Source organism: Silene latifolia, chromosome 4 (assembly GCF_048544455.1).
Source record: "Silene latifolia isolate original U9 population chromosome 4, ASM4854445v1, whole genome shotgun sequence".
NCBI classification, from domain to species: Eukaryota; Viridiplantae; Streptophyta; class Magnoliopsida; order Caryophyllales; family Caryophyllaceae; genus Silene; species Silene latifolia.
Window position 1 is genome coordinate 107,180,506 of NC_133529.1, and position 13,101 is coordinate 107,193,606.

The window sequence follows — 13,101 nt, forward strand, 5'->3', positions numbered from 1 at the left end:
CATGTCGAAGAGCTCGTCACGCGCGCCTAAGGAACCGGCTAAATCGAAGCCACGTAAAGAACAATACCGTGCTTGGCCTTCTTGGCCGAAACGCGTCTCCTCGCGCCAGCAGAATCAACGGTCGCGGTATAGGCCGTCTGTTTTTCTTTTACGGACAAGGGGCGAGCCCTCCTCCTCGTCGGAGTCATCCCCGTTGGAGATACAAATGACCTCCACCGTCTCCTTTCGAACGGGGGGGGATGGACGGCGGAGCGGTGTCGACGCCACCACCGCCGAGGACTTCGTTTTGCGCGTGTGGCGCGGCACGTTACTAACAACCTTCGCCTGGGTCTCCACCGCACTCAAGCTTTTCAGCCGCTGCTCTATGAGATCAGTCGGCGACCTCCTGCGGTCATTGGGGAGAGCTTTGGGATGTAAGTTAGCAACGGTTTTATCTTTGTTCAGTCCCATTCTCCGGAGGATATCCTCGTACATGTGTCCGGTCCAAAATGGCTCGCGAAGGAAACGAAGCAAGAGTTAAGTAGAAGAAATAAATCAAAGTTCAAAGACACAACGAAAACGGTGATGGGCCTCACACCGACCCCACTCACCCTGCGTTAGGGCCGGTATGAGGCCGACATGGCAAAGCGGCTCATCCTGAAGAATGATCTGCGTTGGAGGAATCCATCTTTTCGGCAGCCCACCCTTGTCTACCTCAAAAAGCCGCATTGCCAACCTCTCGTCCTCCGAGAGAAGAACCCGCCAAAGATCCATTTTGAGTTTCTTCCGGAGACCCATCCGTCATGCTCCGCCTTAGTCTCACACCGCAAGTTAACTTGATGCCGAAAGGAGCAGGCGCGGATAGTCGTTCGGCACCTTAACGTACACCCACCGACCCCCCCGCCCCTTGCAAGAGGAAAGTTTGTCGCCAGTGACATAACCCTTCTCCGTGTGCACGCTATGCCACCCGGCACGGCCAGAGAATGACGGCTTGAGATAATGAAGTCGGCGAAATAAGTTCACCGTTGGGGCCTCCCCCTTGAAGAGACAAAGCCAGACAAACCCGATTATGGTCCTCATAGCCAACGGGTGCAGTTGGGCAACGGCAACGTTCATGGCCTTGAGGATGGCCACAACATACCCATTCAGCGGAAACCGGAGCCCAAACTCCAAATGTCGCATATATACGCCGGTGTGGCCCGGTGGAGGGCAACAGACAGCCTGACCCTCCTCCGGGATAACGATTTCGTAGCCCTCACCGAAGAAGAAATGTTTCTCTAAAAATATCTCACGAACAAGCGGGCTAACTTATGGGTCCAAGTACGGTCAAGACGGACTTTACAAGCGAGGCCGTGATCCATAACGTACTTCCTCACGTTATTAGGACGAGCCTCCTCAAAGATCGTCACCAAAATCTTCTGCATCATCATCGACATCAGAATCATCCTCCCATTCCTCCAGAATTCGAGGATCGACTTCGGGAGAAGGGGACCTACGGCCCGGCTTACTAGGCCCGGCATCAGCAGAAGACATGTTTACAATGAACTTACAAAATTAAAAATTGGAAAGTTTGTTTGTTTACCTTGAAGAAAACGCACGTGAGTAACAACTCGGAAATTAGAAGACAAAGAAACCCTTGGAAGTTTAGAGAGAAGGAAATTTTGGAGAATGAAATTGGTGGCCAATTTTTTGGAGCAATTGCCCTATTTATAGGGAAAAGCCCATGAAGCAGGACCAATCAAGAAATGACCCATGAAGCGTCAACCAATCAGCGTGCAGACACGTGTCGGACATGCAACCACGGGATGTCAATCGTTGCAACAGTTATGTCAATCAATGCAACAGTGACCAAACGTCTTCAACACGCCTATTCAAATCTCTCCGCCTATTCACCTTCCTCAACAAATTCCCATGCACCTTTTCTCCGCCGGCCACATGATCGACCAAGCTAGACACCGCCGGCCGGGGGCAATCATAAATAACCGGCAGTCTCAACCCCGGTCTCGGCCAGCGTCCCTTTCTTTTCCACATCGGATGCCCAATACACATCCATGTGGAGGGGGGATATGGTACGGCCTAAGAAAGACTAGGCAGAGCAGAAGAAGCCGCCGCAGAAGAAGCCGATGCAGAAAATTTTCTACAAACTACTTGCGCAGAATATACGCTCAGACGTACATCGAAGCCCATACCACGGCATAGACTACGCTGGGGGCAAATTGATGGGGCATATTCTGCACCGCTGACCAAGTCAACATATTGAGCAAGGTCAAAGATGTCCACAGCAAGTCAACGACTTAGACAGCCTAGCCGATGCCGCCCATCTACTGTCAACCTAGGTCCCGCACGACAACCGCCCGGACACATATCCGCGTACTCATATCCAAGACCCCTCGGCGGTGGGTCAACAGCGCCCGCCGGCCAGCCATAGGTCCCTCGGCCGAGGGGTAGATCAGTCTTTCCACCTGCTAGCCACTTGGCCACTTGGCCACTACGTGACAAAAGGTGAAGTCTATAAATACTCCTCAACCTTCATTGAGGAAAGGATCCCCATCCAATCCAGAAATACACGACTTAACCTAAATACACTATTCATCTGGTATAATCTTCCTTATCTCCCTACAATATATTCCTAGTCCATTAGCATACAACTTAGACATCTAAGTTTACCGACTTCAAGGCGTCGGAGTGGGTACGCTTGGCACAAAGCCAAGCCCTCGCCTTCGTTCATTGTTGCAGGAGAGGCCGAGAGGAACGATTAAGACCAAGGGAGAATCCAACTCAAGACATCATTCAACAAGCCACGGGTGGTAACTATACTTGCTCTGGAATTACACCCGGAACACTCACTTTAGCGCGTCGCCACTTTGCTTGTCTTAGCTTTTTGACTTTATTACTAGACTCCATTTTATTTAACTTGAGTTTGTATAATTAGGATTGTATTTGAATGCCCGAATATGTAATAAATTAATTTAACTATATACTTATCTATTTTAAATGCTTCCATTTCGATTGTTCGCACTACAACCTTGGAAAACCAAGTCGTGTAGCACCTTCATTGACTAGGATGGCCTTAAGGAAGGCCTCCTAATTAATGGGGGTGTTGCAATAAATACCATACTACTTGGACATTTACAAGTGTGGAAGAACAAGAGTTTAAAACGAGAAAAAGACTTTAAGCTTTATCGAGTGAATTTGCAAAATTGTTTTATCACTTTCAATACTTGAGTTGTGTTTTGCAAAATCATTTCAAGTCTTCTTCAAAGAGTTAGTCCGTTGCACTAAGTCATTTATCGTGTTAGATGATCTCATGTTAAGAACTTCAACGTTATCTCCACCGTTCAATTGTGTGAACATATTGAGATTCGTGTGTCTTGTAATAAACCGAGTAAAACCAAATCAAAGTCTTAGGATAGAGTTATCTTAATCAGAAGTCTTGGAAGCGGGGTAGCTTTTGAGCATGGAGTCTTTCGAAGGAGTAGCCCAAAGCAGAAGTCTTGGAGCGGAGTAGCTTTAAGCAGAAGTCTTGGAAGTGGAGTAGCTTTTAATTTAAGCAAATAGCAACCGAAGTATGTTTGGGAGTTGTTTTATTGTTCGGGGTTTTAGTTTGTATGAGTTTATACTTCTAAAATGTTCAATAAAAAAATGCTGGACGTAGGTCGCAGAGTAGTGACCGAACCAGTTTTAAAAACGCCGTCTGTTTTGTATATTTACATTTTATTTTCGCTGCACTATAACTCTCGATCTTATTTCAGAATCCCTTGTTAATTACATTGTGACTTATGCTTGTTGAATTGTCGTTGTATACGTTTAACTTCATAGTTTTAGGTATCAACCTCTCCTTTTATCCAAGTGTTGTCAAAAGTGTTTAAGAGTTTTAAAAGACGTTTTCATTAAACTTTAATTTTTAAATAGACACATAATTCATCCCCTCCCCCTCTTAGGTGCTCCGTCTCTGATAAAATAATTCAAGACACCCAAAATTGATTTTCTCAAAGTATCAACCATCTAAACTTAATTGATGGGTGCCCATGCATTGTCTCACACCATTAATCCAAAAAAAATCTTGACCAACATACAAGACCAAAAGAATTGTTACATAGCACCAAGGTTGCACGAAAACGGACACGGACACGGACACGACACGGACATGGGACACGACACCCCAAAATTTTTAGGACACGGACACGACAAAAAAAATATAAATATACATATTGAAATAAAGAGAATTTAAAGAATTTTATAATGAACATCTCAACTTTGTTCATTTTATAGCCACAAAATCATAAGATGACAGAACAAATATTAATGACACAACTTTGCTCAACAAAATATCAAACCAAGTAGTCTACCATCAGGTTTTTCGACCATTAGTTCCCTAACAACATAAAATAAGGCACTATTATTTTCCACAACTCACACATAAATAGAGATATTGGCACCATTACATCCATTATTTTTTACATAATACCAAACCAAGAACAAACCCATCACCACCATTAATTCAGTACACAATCAGACACCCAAGAAACAATCAGGTTTTATTTTCTATGTAATCAGTTCAACGAATTCAATTTGGGGAAAATTGCAAACATAAAATAAGGCCAAATAAAGATTGGGATGGTGGTGGTATTCTAAGACTAAACAATCAGTGAAGTAGAGTGAATGATTGAATTGATGTGTACTGGAGTATGAGATTAGTAACTGGATAATGAAGGATCGAATTAATGTAATTAGCCCAAACTCTAGATTCAATTTGGTGAGAATTGCAAAACAAATTTGGTTTGAGGCTGAGAGACAATAGGGAGACATCGACGACGAATGGAGGACGGAGGTCGTCGATGTCGAAGGTTGCCTTGTGGGAGGTGCTGGTCGCCGGAGTAGTCAAGGGAAAGAACATGTGCTGCTGTGATACAATGGAACAAATCGTGATTGGAAATTTTTGAAATGCTATGAGTATTGCAATTAACCGTGTCCAGCTATGACACGGGCCGTGTCCGAGGTGTCTTGGCCATGTCCAAGACGTATTGAAATAAATAAAAACCAAGGACACGGTTCAAGGCGTGTTGGACACGTATTAAGGTGTGTCTCTCGCGTGTCCGTGTCTGACACCGTGTCCGACACGCGGACGCTATAAATCCGGCGTGTCCGTGCAACCTAGCATAGCACAACTGCAATAGCTCGACATTAAAGCATTCTAAAGTGACATCAAAACTGACACAATCAAAATTTATCCGTAAACCATCTTATATGAAATTAAATATACCCTATAATTAGATTTGCGTCGCAACTTAAAACCAAATAATTAAGTTCGAAAACCAAAATAAAATTCAAATCGAATACGTCATCAGAAAGAAACCATTTAATTTGTTAAACAACAATGTTTAGTGGATTATACATCTGATGTACTACCTCTAATTCTATAGTTTGTGAGCATTATAATAAAGTTTTTGAGTTTTGTTTTAAAGTTTCTGAGTTTCACTATGAAGTTTTTGAGTTTATTCACTTAAAAATTAAGCTCTAAAAATTACAATATCAAAAACAATATATATAAGTTTGTTAAATTTGACTTTTGACGGAAAAAAAATTAAAATCTAACTTATAAACTTTAATATGCTCAAACAAATACACATATGCTCAAAAACAAATAAAGTTTGAGGTAATAAGCTCAAAAAAATACATACATGCTCAAAAAACAAAAAATTTGGAGGTAGTACATCCGATGTATGTTCCTTTTTCTCGTGGTTATAATGATAATGATATGTATAATGGCTAAAGTTCTAGTATTTTCTTAACCCAATATGCATATCCAAATTGAAACAAGGAGAGTATGAATTTGCCTAAAAATTACAAAACCCTAAATTTACATTGGAAAAAAAAATTAATTCATTATTTATGGCTAGTTCCAATATTTGACAACAGCTTGTATAAAAAACCGAGTTTAGTACCACTCTTTCAGGTAGATAAAGTAAATTCTTACTTGTTTATTTTGAGTGTTTTTTAACTGTTTGATTTATTGTTTTTGTTTGATTATCTGGGTTAAATTGAGGTTTTGTTATGTTATTATGTGTTAATTGGGTTTTGTGTGCTTTTTAATTGATTTTTTTGGCAATTTGAAGTGAGCTTTTTTTTTTTTGTGTTGTTGTGCTTTGTACACGGAAGAGGAGGAAGATGAAAATTATAGAGAAAAAATGGGACCCGCACTTGGTTTTATCCACTAGTACAGATTTATAAGGAGTCAATTTTGTTAAAAGCGAAGGAGTATAATATTTGGACATATTGATTGTTAGATTATAGAGCATTTTGAGAAAAAATCCAATAGTTTGGAGGATTTCCATTATATAATAATCTTTTATTTAATTTATTTAATAATTAATCAAATTCATTAAACACTCCCCCCCTAAAAAAATGGCAACTTTTCCATGCATTATTTTGCACTTTTGTTAACTTAATCAGTTTTTGTAGGTTCGACCAATTAATTATACTTGCACTACATTAAGGATTTAGTAATCTAGTGATTATAAATTTAATTTGTGGACACGCCATTGGATACATTACTAGTTTTAAACCCGTGCAAATTGCACGGGCATGCTATTTCAAATGCTCTATTATAAATTTTATATATAAAAACCCTTATAAATATTATATATAAAATAAATTATTTGTAATAATTAATTATCTCCTTTTAAAATTAACTATTGGTTAAAGTTTTAAAATAAAACAATAAAATCTCTCTATTTCTTGTTAAACAATTTTAAATTACAAATCTAATAGTTGAATTGTAAAGTCATATTTAAATTTTAATATTTGAATTATAATTATTTTTGCATTTAACGTAAATCATGCATCATGGGTAATTGGCCAGATAGTTGTTGTAGTATGATATATCTTCTTGTTAGCTGAATTTAAGTTACTACTTTGTCTTATTACTCGAGCGACGACTTCAAAAAAAACCCGACATACATATAAATCAAAATTGTTCAAATAAATACACAACAAAATTCGTAAAAGTGAATCGGTCTGAATAGTTGCCGACCCGTGCAAATTGTCAAACTTATGTTTTTATTTAGTCAAACTCGGGCATGTTTGTAGTACTCGTGCAACTCTAAAAAAATTTGACCCGTCCCCATTTAAAATGAAAATTTCGACCCATAAACTTTTAAAATAAAAATTTTGACCAGTTTTTTATTTAACACCGATTAACATTGTGACTCGTGCATGATTTAGTTGAATTATTAAGTAATCCACCCGTGATATTATCCTATAAATACAACATTAATTAAATACAACATTAATTTTTTTTCCTTTTTAAGATATTATATTCTAAGAATTATTTGATCCATTAAATATCCGTTTTAAATGAAAAAATGTGTATCGTTTTTGGACCCGTCGACGATTTTAACTCTTAAAAGTAAAATTGGCTGACCAGTGACCATATTATAGTTTTTCATATTTGAACTTTGCTTCATAATTACCCTTGGCCCATAAGTAGTAGTACGAAGTACCGTAGTTTTTACGGAGTATAGCCCATATTATTACCAGTCTACTACTAATAAACAGTTAGTCTTGCTGAAGACGGGTCGGAGCAAGTGACGGATAATGCCACTCACAAAACGGATAGGAGGGACAAGGTGGGGGCACCACCATGTGCTTCCCTCTCTCCTCTATTTGGGTCATTTGTGAGAGGAAATGGTATCCGTCACTCCAAAGTGACAGATACGTGCCGTCTTCAATGAGATTTTGTGACTAATAAAATCCTACAGCCACACTATATTGTGTCATTGACTCAGTCACATCTTTCGTCCCTTGAAATCATCGACATACACCGCAATGATTGTGAATCCATTACATGTTTTTCTAATAAAAACGCATGGACTAATGGGATCATTTTTGTAACCTTCTTTCACAAGATATTCTTTCAGACGATTATACCACATTCGCCCTGACTGCTTTAATCTATATAAAGACTTTTGCAGTTTGATACAAAACATCTCCCGAGGTAGTTTAGAGTTGTACTCGTTGGGCATTTTCACTCCATCTGGGATTTTCATGTATATATCAGTGTCAAGTGACCCATATAAATATGCAGTCACGACATCCATAAGGCGCATGTATAATCCCTTTGATACTGCAAGGCCAGTTAGGAATCTTAGAGTTGTTGCATCAACTACAGGAGAATATGTCTCATCATAATCAACTCCTGGCATTTGCGGGAAGCCTTGTGCAACAAGTCTTGCTTTATATCTTACAATTTCATTTTTCTCATTTCGTTTCCTGATGAAGACCCATTTATGCCCTACCGGTTTTACATTCTTTGGTGTTTGTATTATCGGGCCAAAAACTTCTGTTTTCTCAAAAGACTTCAATTCTGCTTTCATTGCTTCCTCCCATTTTGGCCAGTCGTGTCTTTGACGACACTCGTTAATAGATTTTGGCTCAATATCATTTTTTACTGTCATGATTTATGTTGCGATGGAGTATACAAATATTTCGTCGATATTGACTTCTACTCGGTTATATTCAATTCCCGTATGAACATAATTCATTGAGATTTCATGGTTGTCATCATTTACATTTTCCAAAGTTTGATCTCTCGGTAACTCTAGTAGTGTTTCTTCTTCACTATCTTTATCACATGATATTTTCTTTTATTTCTTAGATTTTCTAGGTTTGAGATCCTTTGAGCCCGGTGGTCTCCCACGTTTCCTACGTGCCATAGATTGTTCCGCTATTGACTTGTCAGAGTTTTCTATAGGAATGTCAATTCTGGCAGGCGCATTTGCTGCTGGAATATGAGACTTTGTGACCCCTTTTGAGTTTGTAAATGCATCAAGTAATTGATTAGCAACACTTTGCAAATGAATTATCTTTTGTACTTCTTGATTACAAGAACCATTTATTGGATCAGGGTATAATAATGAATCTGCATTTCATGTAATTTCTTTTGGTCGTTGGTCCACTTTCCTTTCTCCCCCTAAGACTGGGAATGTATGTTCGTCAAAATGACAATCGGCAAATCGTACCGTGAATAAATCTCCAGTCATAGGTTCAAGGTATTTAATAATACTTGGAGAAATGAATCCAACATATATACCCAGTCTTCGTTGTGGACCCATTTTAGTCCTTTGGGGTGGAGCAATTGGTACAAAAACAGAGCAACCAAATGTTCTTAAATGTGATATATTTGGTGGGTGTCCCGTTACCAGTTGTAAGGGGAAAAATTTATGATATGCAGTAGGCCTTAACCGGGTTAAGGTTTCTGCATGTAGAATAACATGTCCCCATGCCGATGTTGGTAATTTTGATTTCATTAGTAGCGGTCTAGCTATTTGCTGCAATCTTTTTATCATTACCTCGGCCAGTCCATTTTGTGTATGGACGTGTGCTACTGGGTGTTCAACATCTATGCCAATCGACATACAATACTCATTAAATGCTTGAGAAGTAAACTCCCCCGCATTATCCAGACGAATTTTCTTAATATTCTAATCTGGAAATTGTGTTCGTAGTCTGATTATCTGAGCAAGTAATTTCGCAAGAGCAAAATTCCTTATGGAAAGAAGCGTTACATATGACCATCTCGTAGATGCGTCAATTAGTAACATGAAATATCAAAATGGTCCACATTGTGGATTAATTGGACCACATATATCACCTTGAATCCTTTCAAGGAATCCAGGTGATTCATTCTTAATTTTGTTTGTCGAGGGTCTTGTAATAAATTTTCCCAGTGAACAGGCACTGCAAGAAAAATCACTAGATTTTATTACCCTGACATTCTTTAAAGGGTGCCCCAGTGAACTTTCAATGATTTTTGCCATCATGCCAGGTCCTGGATGACCTAACCTATCATGCCACAAAGTGAATGTGGTCTCATCATTTATTTTTGTTGATGACATCATGCTAGTGATAATGGGATTTATATGTGTATAATATAAACCAGAAGAGTATGATGACATCTTCTCAGATATGCATTTCTTGCCCGATTTTATTATCGTTAGACATAAGTATTCTTTAGAATTTTCTGTCATGGTTTCAATATGATAACCATTTTGTCGCATATCTTTGAAACTGATCAGGTTTCATTGCGACTTGCTCGAGTATAGCGCTTTATATATTGTTATGCTTGTTCCCATTGGGAGTACGATGATGGCCTTTCCACAATCTTCAATTATTTCAGCATTGCCGCATATAGTATTCACATATGCTTTAATTGGCATTAATTCAGTGAAATATTTCTGCTGTTTCAAGATAGTATGAGTTGTGCCGCTATCTATTAAGCATGTTTCTGCATCGGTTGTCATATCTAAAACATTAAAATAAAGACTATTAATATTGTTTAGTAATTATGTTTAGAATGCAATGAAAATGGAAACTAGTATATTACATTTATTTGGGGTAAGAAATAAAATCATATTAAACATGCATGCATAGTAAGATTTAAAATAAAGGTAACATATTTTCTACATAGTAGATGTCATATTGAATCCACTACTCCCGGCGCCATCATCCAGAAAGTAGTTTGCTGTTTCGATCATATCTGATTCAAGCATGTCAGTCTCAACCATGTTTGATTTAGGCATATTGGTTGTTAATGGTATGGCATCAGTAATAAAATGTGCCTCAGGCCTTTTATTCTTTTACCTGATGGATGCTTGGTAGAGGTCGACAAAGTGTTTTGGCGTGCGACACGCGCGAGCCCAGTGTCCTCCTAGACCACACTTATTACAAGTAGTTCTAGGTTTTTCAATATTTTCGGAATAAGCATTCCGCTTTCCGTAATGTGACTTTTTTAAACGTATTTTGACCTCTACTTAGGCCAGAACCACGTCCTCTACCGCGTCCTCGCTTATTGATCCAGCGTCCACGCCTACTTCTAGCAACAAAATTTGCCTCAGGTATTGCAATAGATCCACTTGGCCTCAAATTGTCGTTTTTTAAACAAAACATTGTCATTTTGTTCAGCGACTAAAAGTATTGCAATAAGGTCAGTGAATTTTTCAATTTTGCTTTGCCTTATTTGTCTTTGAAAATCAATATTGCGTTTGCCCATAGTTGAGGATGTTTTCTCGATTTTAGTGAAGTCGCTAACTTCATGACCACAATACTCCAATTGTGAGGCAATGCGAAATAGGGCCGAATTATATTCGTTTACCGAAGTAAAATCTTGGAAACGTAAGTTTTCCCATTCATGGCGAAGTTTAGGGAGTAGGACATACTGTTGGTGTCCAAACCTTTCCTCAAGGGGAGCCCATAATTCAGAAGGGTCTCTTATTCGCAAATACTCATTTTTTAGCCCTTCATCCATATGATGTCGTATAAATATATGAGCCTGTTGCTTTTCTTGGTAGGTACCAAAATTACCTACCTCAACAGTATGTTCGAGGCCCTTGGCTCCCAAATGGGCTATGACATCGTCTTTCCATAGCAGGAATTTCTGCCCAGATAGATCAAGAATATCGAATTCTCTTTTGGCAATGTGAGACATTTTTCTATGTAACGTAAAAAAAAAAAACAAAAACTGTTAGAAAACAAGAATAGTTATGTTCAAGTTTTCTACCTTAATTAATTCAACATTATTAACTTATTGCGGTTAGTGGTCTCGTTATTCATTTATTATAATTCAAATTGGTCATAGTTTAAGATTATTTAAAGGAAGATAATTCAGCTTAATCAAAAGATTATAATAAAATTAATATAAAAGCATAAATAACAATATGTAACAAGAGCTAAATATGCATAAAACTTACTTATTATTCATAATCTGAGCTAAAAACATAGCGAAAAAGGCAACTAATACAATTATTATTATCATTAACCAACTAAGCCGGGTTTCTAACTCACGAAGATTTTTCTTAATAGAGCGCATGAGCTCGTCTTCGGGTATTTTATCCTTATTATTATCCATTTTTTTTCGTGATTTTGGATAAGGAAAGAAGATTTGGGATAAGGGAAGAAGTAAGTAAAACAATAGAGTTTATGAAGATTTTATAGGGGTTAAAAATACTGTAGCGTCGGTGGTAAACTGGTAATAGTGATAATATTAAAGGGAAAAAAATATTAAACTTAAAGAAATGTTAATGAATATGAACATATATGCTAAAAACGTTTGTTGACAAAATACAGTGATAAAAAAATAAATGTCCTACATGTCCTAAATGTGCTAAAAATAACTGGCTAATCAAAATGAAGAAACCAAATACAGTGATCAAATAGAACAGTACAGCAACAACGGTGACAAAATACAGTGATCAAATACAGTCCAATTACATAACAATGTCCAATAAATTATAAAAAACGTCTAAATAAATGAAGAGAAAAAATCATAAAACTTTTAAAACCCAAAAACAAATCATAAAACTCTAAAAACCCCAAAAAAATTACCTTCTGAAGTAATATGAATGGACGAAAATGGCAGCTTGCAAGTGAGAAAAGAAAATGGAGAAAAAAAACGATAATAAGGTAACAAAAAAGCGATAAAATTGGGGGATTTAGAGAGCAATTTCGTTCTTAAACGGTTGAAATTAATGGGGTTTAATTTGGGGGAAATATTTTGAGGGAAAATTACTTTTGAATAATAGAGATGATAAATGGAGGGAAGTTAGTAGGACGTGTGTGTGATGTTTTGATTGACAACCTGCATGCATGCTAATACCCTATGAGTGGTAGGAGGAGAGAGGTAATTATTTTAGCCATTAGAATAATATTATTAGTTGCTTTTTACTTTTAATCTAAGTCATTCAATAACATGATCTAAGGGTAGACAATAGAACTCATGGACTCACATGTAAGACATGGATTTAGTCGATCTTATTACTATATATATATATATATATATATATATATATATATATATATATATATATATATATATATATATATATATATATATATATATATATATATACATATACATAATAAAATTAGAAACAAGATGTAATACATATAAAAGGATATTAGACCCTTAGTACATACTACATATGATATTAATACTAACATAGGCATGCAACTATAACACTTCTATTTTCAAATTATAATACTTATATTATACTTATTATACCCAACAAATGTATTTATTATCCCTACCTAACTATGACTTTTGCTACTATACTACTACTGTCATTT

General features: G+C 37.3%; 1 long non-coding RNA gene across 2 annotated transcripts in view; it reads right to left on the reverse strand.

Annotated features, from left to right (window-relative positions):
* The window catches only part of LOC141652392 (uncharacterized), a 278,323-nt gene that overhangs the window by 80,440 nt on the left and 184,782 nt on the right, over window positions 1-13,101 (reverse strand). The gene's annotated exons all lie outside the window — the stretch shown is intronic.